This window comes from Bombina bombina, chromosome 4 (assembly GCF_027579735.1).
Source record: "Bombina bombina isolate aBomBom1 chromosome 4, aBomBom1.pri, whole genome shotgun sequence".
In the NCBI taxonomy this organism is placed as follows: Eukaryota; Metazoa; Chordata; class Amphibia; order Anura; family Bombinatoridae; genus Bombina; species Bombina bombina.
The window spans coordinates 931,079,608-931,095,176 of record NC_069502.1 but is presented as its reverse complement, the minus strand read 5'-3'; the positions used below and the strand labels follow the sequence as shown (position 1 = coordinate 931,095,176).

Sequence of the window (15,569 nt, the reverse complement as noted above, 5' to 3'; positions counted from 1 at the left end):
TTTGGCTGAGTAAGGAAGTAATGATGGGTGGCGTAATGATGGCTGGCGTAATGATGGGTGGGGTTAAGGTAGTTCAGTAGGGCATAGTCGCCTAGACAAGGGTACAGTCAGAGGATCCAGAGAGGTGTCTAGGTAGTCCCTCGTTTCTCTTTTGAAAATGGGACACTTGAAAACCAGAGAGAGCTGTAGGAGAGTCAGCATCGCATAAATTCTAAACTGAAAATCCAGCAAGTCCCTGAATGTATAGAAAAGGTAGCCACAAATCACACAATTTGAATAATTTCTGCAGAAAGACCGTTGTCCACGTGGAAGCAATTCTATATTGTTCATAACAATGGTTGCTCAGGAATAATGAAACGGTGTATTAAAAAAAAATATATAGCTTGTATAGTAAAAAATATATTAGTTATGAGAAGAAACTTATACACCAGTGCTCAAGTATCTAATCAAAAATACAAAGATTAGGACGCTGAATATTTAAATATAACTTGATAGATAAAAGTATATATACATTATTGTAGTACTTCTACATAAGAACAGAGGTTATTGTCTAAAATTGAGGTACTCATGATTGGTGTATAAGAATGCACTGATGAACAGCATCTTTGTATTTGTATATACTCTTCTCCATGAGTTATTTGCCCCAGCTAATCCCAGACATCACATGAAAATCTTTCCTCCTGCAGAATTACTATTTATCACAACCCTCTAATTATAGTTAAAGGGACACTGTACCCAAAAAAATTATTTTGTGATTCAGATTGAGCATGAAATTTTAAGCAACTTTCTAATTTACTCCTATTATCAAATTTTCTTCATTCTCTTGATATCTTTATTTGAAATGCAAGAATGTAAGTTTAGATGCCGGCCCATTTTTGGTGAACAACCTGGGTTGTCCTTGCTGATTGGTGGATAAATTCATCCACCAATAAAAAAGTGCTCTCCAGAGTACTGAAACCAAAAAAAAGCTTAGATGCCTTCTTTTTTAAATAATGATAGCAAGAGAACGAAGAAAAATTGATAATAGGAGTAAATTAGAAAGTTGTTTAAAATTGCATGATCTTTCTGAATTACAAAAGATAAAATTTGGGTTCAGTGTTTAATCTGTATGCCTAAATAAGCCAAAGTGAGGACAAAGTGTACCTGTGGTTGGAATAATAACCTTTGCTGTTGCAGCAAAACACACTAGATATTTGGTTACAATCAATATACACAGATTCAGGACTCAAAGCTTGTTGTATCTTGTGAGGATTACAGTAAGGAAACTTAAAGGAAGAATCTAGTCAAAATTAAACTTTCATGATTCAGATAGAGCATGCAATTTTATGCAGCTTTCTAATTTACTCCTATTATCAATTTGTCTTCATTCTCTTGGTATCTTTATTTGAAAAAGAAAGAATGTAAGCATAGGAGTCAGACCATTTTTGGTTCAGCACCCGGGAGCCAATCAGCAAGTGCTACCCAGGAGCTGAACCAAAAATGGGCCGGCTTCTAAGCTTACATTCTTGCTTTTTTCAAATAATGATACAAAGAGAAAAAAGAAAAAATTATAATAGGAGTACACTAGATAAAATGTATTATTTAATAAATTTTTTACAAAAAAAAAAAACATTTTTTGGGGGGCAAACTGGGAACTGGCAGACAACTACCAGTACCCAAGATGGCTACAAATAGGTAGCGGGGAGAGGGTACCTGATAAATTCATTTTTTTCATATTGTCCATGAGCTAATGACGTATGGGATATTAATACCCAAGATGTGGAACTCCACAGAAGAGTCACTAGAGAGGGAGGGATAAAAATAAAAACAGCCATTTTCCGCTGAAAAAAATTAAATCCACATCCAAAAAAAAAATAATTTTTTCTCATAATTGAAAAGAAAAAAGTTAAAAACATAAGCAGAGGAATCAAAATGAAACAGCTGCCTGAAGAACCTTTCTACCAAAAACTGCTTCCGAAGAGGCAAATACATCAAAACGATAGAATTTAGTAAATGTATGCAAAGAAGACCAAGTTGCTGCTTTGCAAATCTGATCAACTGAAGCTTCATTCTTAAAAGCCCATGAAGTGGAAACTGATCTAGTAGAATGAGCTGTGATTCTCTGAGGCGGGGCCTGACCCGACTCCAAATAAGCCTGATGAATCAAAAGCTTTAACCAGCATGCCAAGGAAATGGCAGAAGCTTTCTGACCTTTCCTATGACCAGAAAAGACAACAAATAGACTAGAAGTCTTCCTGAAATCTTTAGTAGCTTCAACATAATATTTCAAAGCTCTTACAACACCCAGAGAATGAAAGGATCTCTCCAAAGAATTCTTAGGATTAGGACATAAAGAGGGAACAACAATTTCCCTATTAATGTTGTTAGAATTCACAACTTTAGGTAAAAATTTAAATGAAGTCCGCAAAACTGCCTTATCCTGATGGAAAATCAGAAAAGGAGACTCTCAAGAAAGACCAGCATGCCAAGGAAATGGCAGAAGCTTTCTGACCTTTCCTAGGACCAGAAAAGACAACAAATAGACTAGAAGTCTTCCTGAAATCTTTAGTAGCTTCAACATAATATTTCAAAGCTCTTACAACACCCAGAGAATGAAAGGATCTCTCCAAAGAATTCTTAGGATTAGGACATAAAGAGGGAACAACAATTTCCCTATTAATGTTGTTAGAATTCACAACTTTAGGTAAAAATTTAAATGAAGTCCGCAAAACTGCCTTATCCTGATGGAAAATCAGAAAAGGAGACTCACAAGAAAGAGCAGATGATTCAGAAACTCTTCTAGCAGAAGAGATAGCCAAAAGGAACAACACTTTCCAAGAAAGTAGTTTAATATCCAAAGAATGCATAGGCTCAAAAGGAGAAGCCTGTAAAGCCTTCAAAACTAAATTAAGATTCCAAGGAGGAGAGATTGATTTAATGACAGCCTTGATACGGACCAAAGCCTGCACAAAACAGTGAATATCAGGAAGCTTAGCAATCTTTCTGTGAAATAAAACAGAAAGAGCAGAGATTTTTCCCTTCAATGAACTTGCAGATAAACCTTTATCCAAACCATCCTGAAGGATCTGTAAAATTCTAGGAATTCTAAAAGAATGCCAGGAGAATTTATGAGAAGAACACCATGAAATATAAGTCTTCCAAACTCAATAATAAAACTTCCTAGAAACAGATTTATGAGCCTCTAACATAGTATTAATCACTGAGTCAGAGAAATCTCTATGACTAAGCACTAAGTGTTCAATTTCCATACCTTCAAATTTAACGATTTGAGATCCTGGTGGAAAAATGGTCCATGAGACAGAAGGTCTGGTCTTAAAGGAAGTGGCCAAGGTTGGCAACTGGACATCCAAACAAGATCCGCATACCAGAACCTGTGAGGTCAAATGGAAGAGTGACAAATTGGTAATGCTTGTCTAGAAAAGAGAATCTCAGAAACCGATAGTGATCTGGATGAATCGGAATATGAAGATATGCATCATGTAAGTCTATCGTGGACATATAATGACCTTGCTGAATAAAGACTATAGTCCTTATAGTCACCATTTTGAAAGTTGGCACTCTTACAAAACAATTCAAAATGTTCAGATCCAGAACTGGCCTGAATGAATTTTCTTTCTTTGGGACAATGAATAGATTTGAATAAAACCCAAGACTCTGTTCCTGAAACTGGTATGATTACCCCTGAAAGCTCTAGATCTGAAACACACTTCAGAAAAGCATGAGCCTTCACTGGATTTGCTTCCAACTTGAAGAAGGTTTACAATTGGAACCAGATTCTTTGGGGGAAGGATTTGGTTTCTGTTCCTTATTCTGTCGAAAAGAACGAAAACGATTAGAAGCTTTAGATTTACCCTTAGATCTTTTATCCTGAGGTAAAAAAAACTCCATTCCCCCCAGTGACAGTTGAAATTATTGAATCCAACTAAGAACCAGATTACTATCTCTTTCTTTCCAAGGTAACAATTTATTTGGTTCTTAGTTGTCTACAGTTGTCATGTAAATGCTTATCATGACAACTGTTACATACTACAGCTGGAGATATAATCTCTGCTAATTTACAACAGATACACTTATCTTTGGTAGAACTGTTATCATGCAGCAGGGATCCAACGGTGGTTTCTGAGACAGAATCAGATTGAGACATCTTGCAAATGTAAGAGAAAAAAAAACATATAAAGCAAAATGATCAATATCCTTATATGGCAGTTTCAGGAATGGGAAAAACAATGCAAACAGCATAGCCCTCTGAGCATAGAAAAAGGCAAGAGGCATATCAGAAGTGGGGTTTAAATAATTAAATTATTTGGCGCCAAGTATGACGCACAACGCAAAATGACATTTTTTGGCACTAACAACATCCGGAAATGACGCAACTCGTGTCTTGGCAGACTCAACCTTGTGCAAGGAGACCTTAGGCCTTGAAGGCCGCCTCTTATCTGAATGCATTTTGACCGTTTTTCCCAGTTAGAGGTTAGTGCCATATAGATAACATTGTGCTCACACCTGTGGGGTTACCTAGAAATCAGCACTGAATGGCTAAAATGCAAGTCGGTAAAAAGAAATGATATTAGGGGGCAGTCTGCAGAGGCTTAGATACAAGGTAATAACAGAGGTAAAACGTGTATTATTATAACTGTTTGTTATGCAAAACTGGGGAATGGTTAATAAAGGCATATTCTATCTTTTTAAACAATAAAAATTCTGCTGTAGACTGTCCCTTTAAATAGTAATGAGAAATTATATTTGCAATGATCTTTAATATCATTTAACCATTATCTTTGCATCATTTGTTGAAAAGTATACCTAAGTAGGCTAAGAAGCAGCAATGCACTATGGGAGATTGCTGCTGATTGCCGGCTGTAGATAAATATATATATATGCCTCTTGTCATTAGTTCACCCAATGTGTTCAGCCCCAGTAGAGTACTGCTGCTTTATTAACAAAGAATACCAAGAGAATGAAGCAGATTTCATAATAGAAGTAAAATGGAAAGTTGTAATTATAGCCTCTATCTGTACCATAAAAGAATAAAAGAGTTTGATGACCCTTTAATATGTCAGAATACATTCAGTTAGAGTTTATAATGAAAATTTATACAAATTAGATGGTGAGTGACTAATTTGCTGTTGTCATATTAATAAATACTGGTAAAAAATACAAATAAAAAGTAATGCAGATTTGGAATCTGAATAAAGTGGTAAAGCATGTATAATTAAAGGGATAATTGTGAAGATAGGAGTGCTTTGGATTAATGTATGATGATATAAAAACTTCTACTTAAACAATCAATACATTTACATTTGAACTTCAAACATTCTTGGCATTTATATTCCAAATAAACATAAATTCTAGCATCAAGTAATGTTTTAAGAGAATAAAAAGAACTATTACTTCCAAGTACTATGTGTTCATGTCGATTGTGCTCTTCCTGTCTTATATAAACAAAATGTCAGAAATACCTGACAGATTCAACAATACTCATGTCATTAAAGATCTTATCAAAAGCAATATGTAATGTATGTGTCACAGCGTACCTGTCATTCACATTATATTGGCTTGACGTCATGCAAACTGAAAAATAGTTTTTTGAAAATATAAGTCATATCAGGAATGTGGAGAAAGTCTTGAAGGGAAACTTAGTTCAGGTGTATTAACCTTATGATAACAACATATATATATATATATATATATATATATATATATATATATATATATATATATATATATATATATATATATATATATATATATATATATACACATACACACACATATACATATACAAAATCCCACAAAAGTGAGTACAACCCTCACATTTTTGTAAAAATTTTATGATATCTTTTCATGTTACAACACTGAAGAAATGAGTGTGTTGCCTGTATAACAGTGTAAATTTGCTGTCCCCTCAAAATAACTCAACACACAGCCATTAATGTCTAAACCATTGGCAACAAAAGTGAGTACATCCCTAAGTGGAAATGTCTAAATTGGGCCCAATTAGCCATTGTCCCTCCCCGGTGTCATGTGACCAATGCATTACTGGGAGCTAGCTGCTGATTGGTGGCTGCATAAAAATACCTCTTTTCATTGGTTCACCAGATGTCTTCAGATAGCTTCCAGTAGTGCAATAGCTGCTCCTTCAAAAAAAAAAAGAATACTAAGAGAATGAAGCAAATTGGATAAAAGAAGTAAATTGGGAGAAAAAGAAAAATCTTGGGTTTTATGTCCCTGTAAGCCTGCTGTTAGTACGGCCGAGGCTCTGGCAAGAATAGGATCGGGATATCCTGCTAGATAACGTAAGTATATTAGTAACTGGTTAACTTTTCACCTATAGCATTGAAACATTTATATTTGTTTTAACGAAAAGTAATTTAAATGTTTAACTAATATTCAGTATTCGTTTAGTTTTAACAAAACAAATAACAAATAGTGCAGCCACCAAATATTCGGGGAAACAAAGTTCCCTGAATATTCTGAATGAAAATTTTACTCAAAATGAAAATTTATAGAGGCCTAGTTATCAAGCCGTCAACCTCAAATACGCTGGAATTCCGCAGCGTATTTATGGCGAGGCTGATTCGCCTTAGTTATCAAGCCCTAGATACCGGCAAAAGTAGAATTTAGTGACGTAAGCTTCGATCCGCCGGACACAGATCGATTCTTACGTCACTCCAGATGTTCCGCACACAAGTGCGGCACAATCTGACTACTTTTGCTAGTTATCAAAAAACTAGCAGGTACGCTCGGCACTTTTCCGGCCCAGCGTACCTGGTTTTCAAACCGCCGCCCTGGAGGCGGCGGATCCCATAGGAATCAATGGGAGTCTGACCATAGCGAAAGTTCATGTTCGCTGCTGCCAGACATCCCATTGATTCCTATGGGAGCTGTCTACACCTAACACCCTAACATGTACCCCGAGTCTAAACACCCCTAATCTGTCCCCCCATACACCGCCGCAACTAAATAAAGTTATTACCCCCTAAACCACCGCTCCCGGAGCCCACCGCCACTATAATAAATGTGTTAACCCCTAAACCGCCGCTCCCGGAGCCCACCGCCACCTACATTATACCTATTAACCCCTATCCTGCCCCCCTATACCGCCGCCACCTATAATAAAGTTATTAATCCCTATCCTGCGGATCCCGGACCTTGCCACAACTAAATAAATAGTTTAACCCCTAAACCGCCGCTCCCGGACCCCGCCGCAACCTATATTAAACTTATTAACCCCTAACCTGCCCCCCCTACACCGTCGCCACCTATAATACATTTATTAACCCCTATCCTGCCCCCCCTACAATAAAATTATTAACCCCTAAACCTAAGTCTAACACTAACCCTAACATCCCCCTAACTTAAATATTAATTAAATAAATCTAAATAATATTTCTTAGGATTTATTTTTATTTTACAGGCATCTTTCAATTTATTTTAACTAGGTACAATAGCTATTAAATAGTTATTAACTATTTAATAGCTACCTAGCTAAAATAAAGAGACATTTACCTGTAAAATAAAAACTAACCTAAGTTACAATTACACCTAACACTACACTATCATTAAATTAATTAAATAAATTACCTACAAATAACTACAGATAAATACAATTAAATAAACTAACTAAAGTACAAAAAAGAAAAAAAGCTAAGTTACAAAAAATAAAAAAAATAAGTTACAAACATTTAAAAAATATTACAACAATTTTAAGCTACTTACACCTAATCTAAGCCCCCTAATAAAATAACAAAGCCCCCAAAATAAAAAAAATGCCCTACCCTATTCTAAATTAAAAAGTTTTACCTTACCAGCCCTTAAAAGGGCCTTTTGCGGGGCATGCCCCAAAGAATTCTGCTCTTTTGCCTGTAAAAGAAAAATACACCCCCCCAACATTAAAACCCACCCCCCACATACCCTTAATCTAACCCAAACCCCCCTTAAATAAACCTAACACTACCCCCCTGAAGATCATCCTACCTTGAGTCGTCTTCAGCCAGCCAACCACCAATGGAACCGAAGAGGAGATCCGGAGCGGCAGAAGTCATCATCCAGGCGGCGCTGAAGAAGTCTTCCATCCGGGCGATGTCATCTTCCAAGTAGCGTCGTCTTCAATCTTCTTTCTTCTGGATCCATCTTCATCCCGCCGACGCGGAACATCCTTCTTCCCCGAAGGCCGACGACTGAATGAAGGTTCCTTTAAGGGACGTCATCCAAGATGGCGTCCCTTCAATTCCGATTGGCTGATAGGATTCTATCAGCCAATCGGAATTAAGGTAGGAAAAATCTGATTGGCTGATTGAATCAGCCAATCAGATTGAAGTTCAATCCGATTGGCTGATCCAATCAGCCAATCAGATTGAGCTCGCATTCTATTGGCTGTTCCGATCAGCCAATAGAATGCGAGCTCAATCAGCAAAAGTGTGCTGTCGTCATACAGAAAAATCTTGAGCCCATTTATCAATTACTAGATGTTTGTATCTGAAATAGCTGGTTTTGCTCATTGAACCTATCAGCTATAATTAGCACTTCAGTACCTATTAGGCATTCTGTATAGATAGAGATCACACAAGCAAGTTCGCTTTATTTGCAGGCTCAGCCTATTGAAATAGGCATGTCCTTGTGAAGAAAAGGTGTTAGGGTTATTGATCAATACCAACTATTCCAATTATAAAAATAAACATAAAGTAACTATTTACCATATATTTAATACTCTGCAGCATGTATGAAGAGTAATTTGGAACACATTAAAGGGAAACACATTTTACAGTAGTGTCCCTTTAAGCACTATTTCCACACACACGTGTGCTCCTGAACCTGTCTAGTTATGCTGTTCAACAAGGATGCGCTATCTGTATCACGAAAGAAAATTTGGGGTTTCATGTCCATTTTATTTTAAATGAATATATTATTATTGAGTGTTTCATAAAATATGAAGTATTAATATTGCATAACCACATGTTATTACCACTTAAAGTGACATAAAGGTCATGATTCAGACAGAGCACACAATTTCAAAAGACTTTTCAATTTACTTGAGTATTTAAACTTACTTTGTACTCTTGGTATCCTTTGTTGGAAAGAAAACCTGGGTAGGCCTAGGAGCAGTAATGCAATACTGGGAGCTAGCTGACTGGTGGATGCACAAATCTGCCTCTTGTTATTGGCTCACCAAATGTGACATATCTAGGCCAATTCTAGTGGAAAAATGAACATTTTTCAACTTTTCTTATTTTTATCAATTATCACAAAACATGTTTTTCTGCAAAGAATTGGTGAACATTCCCTTAGGTTAATAATAAATCTTGTCCATTCAACTACAAGTGTACTGGCACTCAGATTGCATGTAGTTTATTGTTACTGCTGACTCTTGTCCTTGACTTCTTCACTGATCCACTTTTCAAAAATTCCATAGTTATGATCAGACAAGTTTTACCTATAGATGAGAGAGTTCATAAACGTTTGCTTTTGACATCAATGACTCCTATATGTACTGCTTAAAATGTTCTTACATGTGACAGAGTTACACATATCTATATATCTTTATAAATATAATAGATAGATAGATACATTGATTATATATAGATGATAGATACGTAGACAGACAGACAGATAAATAGATAGATAGACAGACAGACAGATGATGCATAGATGATAGATACATCATATATTTGATAGATAGACAAACAGATAGATAGATGATAGATAGATAGACATACAGACAGACATACATACAGATAGATAGATAGATAGACATATAGATGATAGACAGATAGATAGATAGATAGATAGATAGATAGATAGATAGATAGATAGACAGATAGCCAGACAGACAGACAGACAGACAGACAGAGAGAAAGATAGATAGAAATATAGATAGATACATAGACATATAGATGAAAGTGTTAGGGATTAGGCATTTAGCAGAAATTCTGAAATTACATAGTTGATTACATCATTTAATGACATCATATATGACCTGACTTAACAACATAACACTTAACATCATCAATTACATCATGGATAATGTAATATATGACATCACTAATTAAATAATAGAGATGATGTTCTACCCCTAGCTGTAAGATAAAGAAGTGCTGGGTATGGAGGAATTTACTATAAAGGAGTTGCCTCATCCTGCTGACTTTCCAGTTGAATAGCTGAGTATCTATTTTTTTTTCTTCAGGAAAAGTTTTTAGGACCTAAAATGCTTTGAGTATGTAATATAATTTAATTATGCATATTGAAAAACTTAGCAATATACACACTCATTATTTCTTTGGTTTGCTTTTGCTGAAAAAATATTTGTGTAAAATTGTGATTGTCTTATGATTCCTAAAAAGACTGCAAAGCAAATTCTGTAAACTAAAATGTTATGGACTGCCTAAAACAGCTACATACTACCTAGTGAATGCTTAGAGTAGCGCACAAAATAATTTACAGCTAGCGCTAATTGGCCCAATTTAAGGGAGATAAAATAAAATACTCCATAGTTTTCATAGTAGTTTTGATAATAAAGTGACATTTGTATATGTGTTTTTAAAAAAATATGTAGGAGTTTTGCAATTCAATACTGATACACACTATTTGTTTTAAAAATGACTTTAATGTAACCTTAAATGTACTTTTAAGCCGGACTATTTTTTTCATGAAGGGCTGGTCATTAATCATGGGATTGGTCCGTCCATGGGCCACATTATACTACACTCAAAACATGTTATAAATAACGCCATAATTACATTTTCAGTTAAACATTATTATAAAAGGAATAAATTTTTTATAATGTTAGTCATGCTTGTTTTCACTTCAGTGGTGATGAAGGACACACAAATAAAATTGTAGGGCCACACAAGGCCCTTGGTCACAGTTTCAACGGCCTATTTTTAAGTCTAAGGATTTTAGTAGCCATATAATATAATTATAATTTTTTTAAAAGGAACATTCCAGTCAAAATTTAAATGCACCTAGATGAATTACATCTTTAAATAGAAAAATATTTGCATTATGCATGTCTAAAATGCTTCTAGTAAAACGTATTAAAGTTTTAGTACAAACATTTTTCTCTGCACGTGCATGTGAAGCAAAGATAGATATTCCAGAGCACAAGCATTTCAATACTGCAGCTGCTCAGAGAGCCAGTGGGGCTTGTATTGTGTCAGCAATTAACTAATTGAGTCATTACCATATGGTACAAGGCATTTTACAAAAAAAAAATTAAAATGAAAAAAAAAATCTTTGTGAAAAGATATAAAAGAGGAAACTAATAGAGCTGTTCCTGTTCTTATGTCAGTCTGGGTATCTATTTAGTTAACATTTTAATTATGCTCTGAAATAAAAATGTAATATTTCCAGTGGCGGCTGGTGAGTTTTGAATATGGTGGGGCATTAGACTCCACCCCTTTAAATAAAGCCCCGCCTCTCATATGGCAGTTTAATGTCCCTTTAACTATGTATTTAACCTGGTGGATACATAAGAGTGACTGTACCATTGTAAATAGGCAAAAGGGAAATGATGCATGGCTCTAATACAGTTTTAATGTTTATGTGACTCTTTATAGAAGCAGAAAAGTTTATTTCTGGTTTCATGGACTGATTTTTTCATTACTATATACCTCATAGATCATACAGGTTTCTTAAATGCTTTTTTTTGTTGCTTATACATTTCTGAAATCAGGTGTCTTAAAAGAAATTTTACTTTACTTAACCATTGATCAGCCCCCCTCTTGACATGTGCAATTTTTGACCAAGTGACTAAAACGTATATGCACTTTATTCTTAAGTGTAGTCAAACTTGGAAATGTTGTAAAGGTAGTAACACAAAAATGCAGAAACACACAGACACACTCATACACTGAAACTCAGAGCCGTCATGAGCACTCTCCCACCTTGAGGGAGATCTGGGGGCTCCTTGTTGCTCCTACCCCGGCGATCGCGCCTGTAGAGTGACAGGCATCGCCGGGGCTTCACGTGATGCATGGTGACGTCACGCGCAATTACGTGATGACGTCACCGTGCAACTTTATTTATACTTAACAATGTTAAGTATAGGAGGAGGGGGCATGCTGCTTAGAAGCCTGTATCTCGGGCATCTAAGCAGCTACAGACCCCCAAGACCCATTGTTGGAAAGGTAATCGCCTAACCTTTCCAACAGTGTAAGTCTTGGGGGTATGTAAAAAAAAAAAAGTTAAAAAAAAGTTAAAAAAAATTGCAAACATAATAATAATAAAAACAAATATTAGCACCCAGGTGGGAAATGGCTTAGCAGCCAAAGGGTTAATTGTCTGTGAGCATGGGTAGATGAAGAAAAGTACTTTTGAAAGGTTGACCTATGTTTGGGGTTCCCCCCCCCCCATTTTCTTCAACCAAGAGCACCACTTCAAATCTGGTGTACAAATGTTCCCATCTGAAAGCTGTACTTATGGATTTTGAAAATGCTGTACTCTACATGGTCTTGGTGGAACCATAAGCTGTGTTACTCGGTCTCATACCATTAGATTTGATTAAATGCAGGATTTAGGCTTGTTTGTATGTATTTCAAAATTAAGTCATCTGTAGTGTAAACTGAATAGTTTTAAGTTAACCAGTCTCATTTCAAATACTGAGCAATCTTAGCCTGAGACTATAACATTGTTTGCAGATGTAAAAATCTTAGATAAAATGCCTCCTGGCATCTGGAAAGTCCTTGCATAAAGGAGCAGTAAACTGGAATAAAATTAAAGGACCAGTAAACACAGTAGATTTGCATAATCAACAAATGCAAGATAACAAGACAATACAATAGCATGTACTCTGAATTTCAAATGAGTAGTAGATTTTTTTATAACAAATTTCAAAGTTATAAATATTTCCACTCCCCCTGTACCATGTGATAGCAATCAGCCAATCACAAATGCATATACGTATAGTCTGTGAATTCTTGCACATGCTCAGTAGGAGCTGGTGACTCAAAAAGGGTAAATATAAAAGAATGTGCACATTTTTTTAATGGAAGTAAATTGGAAAGTTGTTTAAAATTACATGCTGTATCTGAATCATGAAAATGTAATTTGACCTGAGTGTCCCTTTAAAATATATATATATATAAATAAAAAAAAATAATTTCTGCCAAAAGGGCACCTACCATTTGTGTATTGAGGAGGAAACATTTCTGCATGGTTTTAAATATAGAATTTCTTCAGCATTGTCAAATAATCATGAATACACTGCTGCAAATTGCTAAAAAATGTGTTTTTATGAACCCCTGGCCCCACCATACAACTACCACACTGAAGTTACAATCCAAAATTGCACAAAGAAATAAAAAACATTTACTAAGTAAGTCCTACATCCTCTGCAAATGAAAGTGATCTGCCGTCTGATTCAGGCACATACTGTGCATAGTGGTTTAGTGCCCACTCAGAAATCCTCTCAAATGCTAATGCTTTACTCTTTGTAATGACATTTTCCTCGCTCAATAGCACTCTGCTATAGTGCCCTCTGGTGGCTGCAAGTATTTTTTATTTTTATTTTAACCCATTTTTATTTTAACCCCTTAATGACCACAATGTACCCTGTATGTCACTGGTCGTTAAGGGTTTTTTCAGGACATAATAGCACAAGTCTAGCAAGAAGACGCTATTAATACCCTCCCTCCAGCAGGCTTTGTGGAATATAGCAGTCTCAATGCTGGTGGCAAGACCGTGATATAAAACAATCAAGTCCCAAAAAAAGGCCAGTGACATACAGGGTACGTCGCTGGTCCTTAAGGGGTTAAAAGTCACCCCTTTCACTCTCTGATGGCAGCCCTGGTTATTTACATGCATGTATAAAATTTGCACTGCAAAAAGTTTGAAATGAGCCAGTAGCAATACATTCTACAGAGGGGGTGAAGCATATGAATTAAAGGGACAATTTACTCAAAATATTTCTCCCCTTCAGTTTATCCCCAAGGATCCACTTTACCTGCTGGAGTGTATTAAATTGTTTACGTTACCCTTATATTGACATTTGAAATAATTGATTTAGCCTGTGGTATCCCTACCTATCCTGAAAGTTTTTGGCCTTAAAGCCAAGCTGTGTAAACACAGCCAGCTTAAGAAATTACACTCCCAGTGGGGTGTAGAAGAGATAAAGTAATAAATTGTTCTCTCCAAGTATTGGTGATTGGTTTATGGACAGATATAAGATTAAGAAGCATGTATATGTACACAGTGTGATAAAGTAATGAGATCAGATCAGATTATACCTATAAGCTCAACCCATTTTATTAGGTTGTGGCCTCAAAACACAAAATCATCTATGTGATATACACAAATAAGCTTTAAAAAGCAAATCTCATACATTTTATACTCTGCAGCTGGTAAAAAAAAGTAATTGGAAACACATTAAGGTAAAAACAATTTTATAGTATACTGTCCCTTAAAAGCAATTAGTTTATAGCTATTATTCATATAGATAGTGCTTGTAATGTGTGAAACACCATAAAACAATGGCTTTGTAAATCTGGGAACAACATCAAAAAACTCCCCTGCCCTTTACCTCATGAGTAGAAGATTGTCTCCTGTATTTGCCTGTATGCCAGAGCTTATTTGCTCTGCACAGCTGTCTCCTTGTTCTTCTGTGACACTGCTCCAGATTTCTTCCTGATCATTTGCACAAGGAAGAGGGCTAAGTTATGCAATTGAAAGCAAGTGAGCTGACAAACTAACCATGAGGGGGAAAAGGAATAATAAAAACAAGGGAAGGAGGGCCGGGCTGTGTACATGGCAGACCATTTGAGATTTCACATGACATGCATGCTGAATGTGTAACCCTGCCCTCCCATGCTGTCAGCCAATGGGAGGTTAGTAATCTTTTTTTTTTTTAAGGACATTTTTGCTTAGGAGTCCTGATGGAGACTGAATTTGAGAAGTTAGAATTTTCTTACAGGAACAGACTGAGCATGTGTAAAGTGCTCTCAGGCAGGGCAGATTTACAAAAACGGCCTTAGATCTTTTTTTTTTTTTTTTTACTATAATCTTTTCTAATTATTATTTTAAACTAACCCCCTGCCCCACCCGTCCTAAAAAAACTCTTGAAAAAACAAACAAATAAAAACCTAAAAACTACTAGTAACCTTACACTCGCATTTTATGTATTATTTTTTTTTATATTTCATTTTTTGCCCAAAAAACTAGTGGGGCGTTGCCCCTATGGATGAGTCTCCACTGAATATTTCTAAGAAATATATACATAGCTAATTCTGATAATTATATTTTCTTTACCCTTATAGACCACTACTACAAAATTCTTACGGATAACATGAATTCATGTTTATCTAATGCAGCTTACCAGCAAATTCAATTTAGTTGAAATAATTTTTATTGTGAGACATACATAGAAAAAGTTAGAAGTCATTGTACATTACATATGAAACATCATAAGGAGAAACAGTCTCCCTCATTAATCTCGCATGGGACTAGTCCCCTACTTGTCCTTTAGAGCTGCATAGACAAGTTGTCCTGAGGGGGGACTTCTCTAATAGTGTCTATATCAGTTCCTAAAGTAGTCCCAAAGAGTCTGCAATTTAGTATGTCCCAACAATTAAACAGAG

General features: G+C 35.7%; 1 protein-coding gene across 2 annotated transcripts in view; it reads right to left on the bottom strand.

Moving 5' to 3' along the window:
• Nucleotides 1-15,569, bottom strand: part of VIT (vitrin) — a 204,950-nt gene that overhangs the window by 166,885 nt on the left and 22,496 nt on the right. The window lies entirely within an intron of this gene.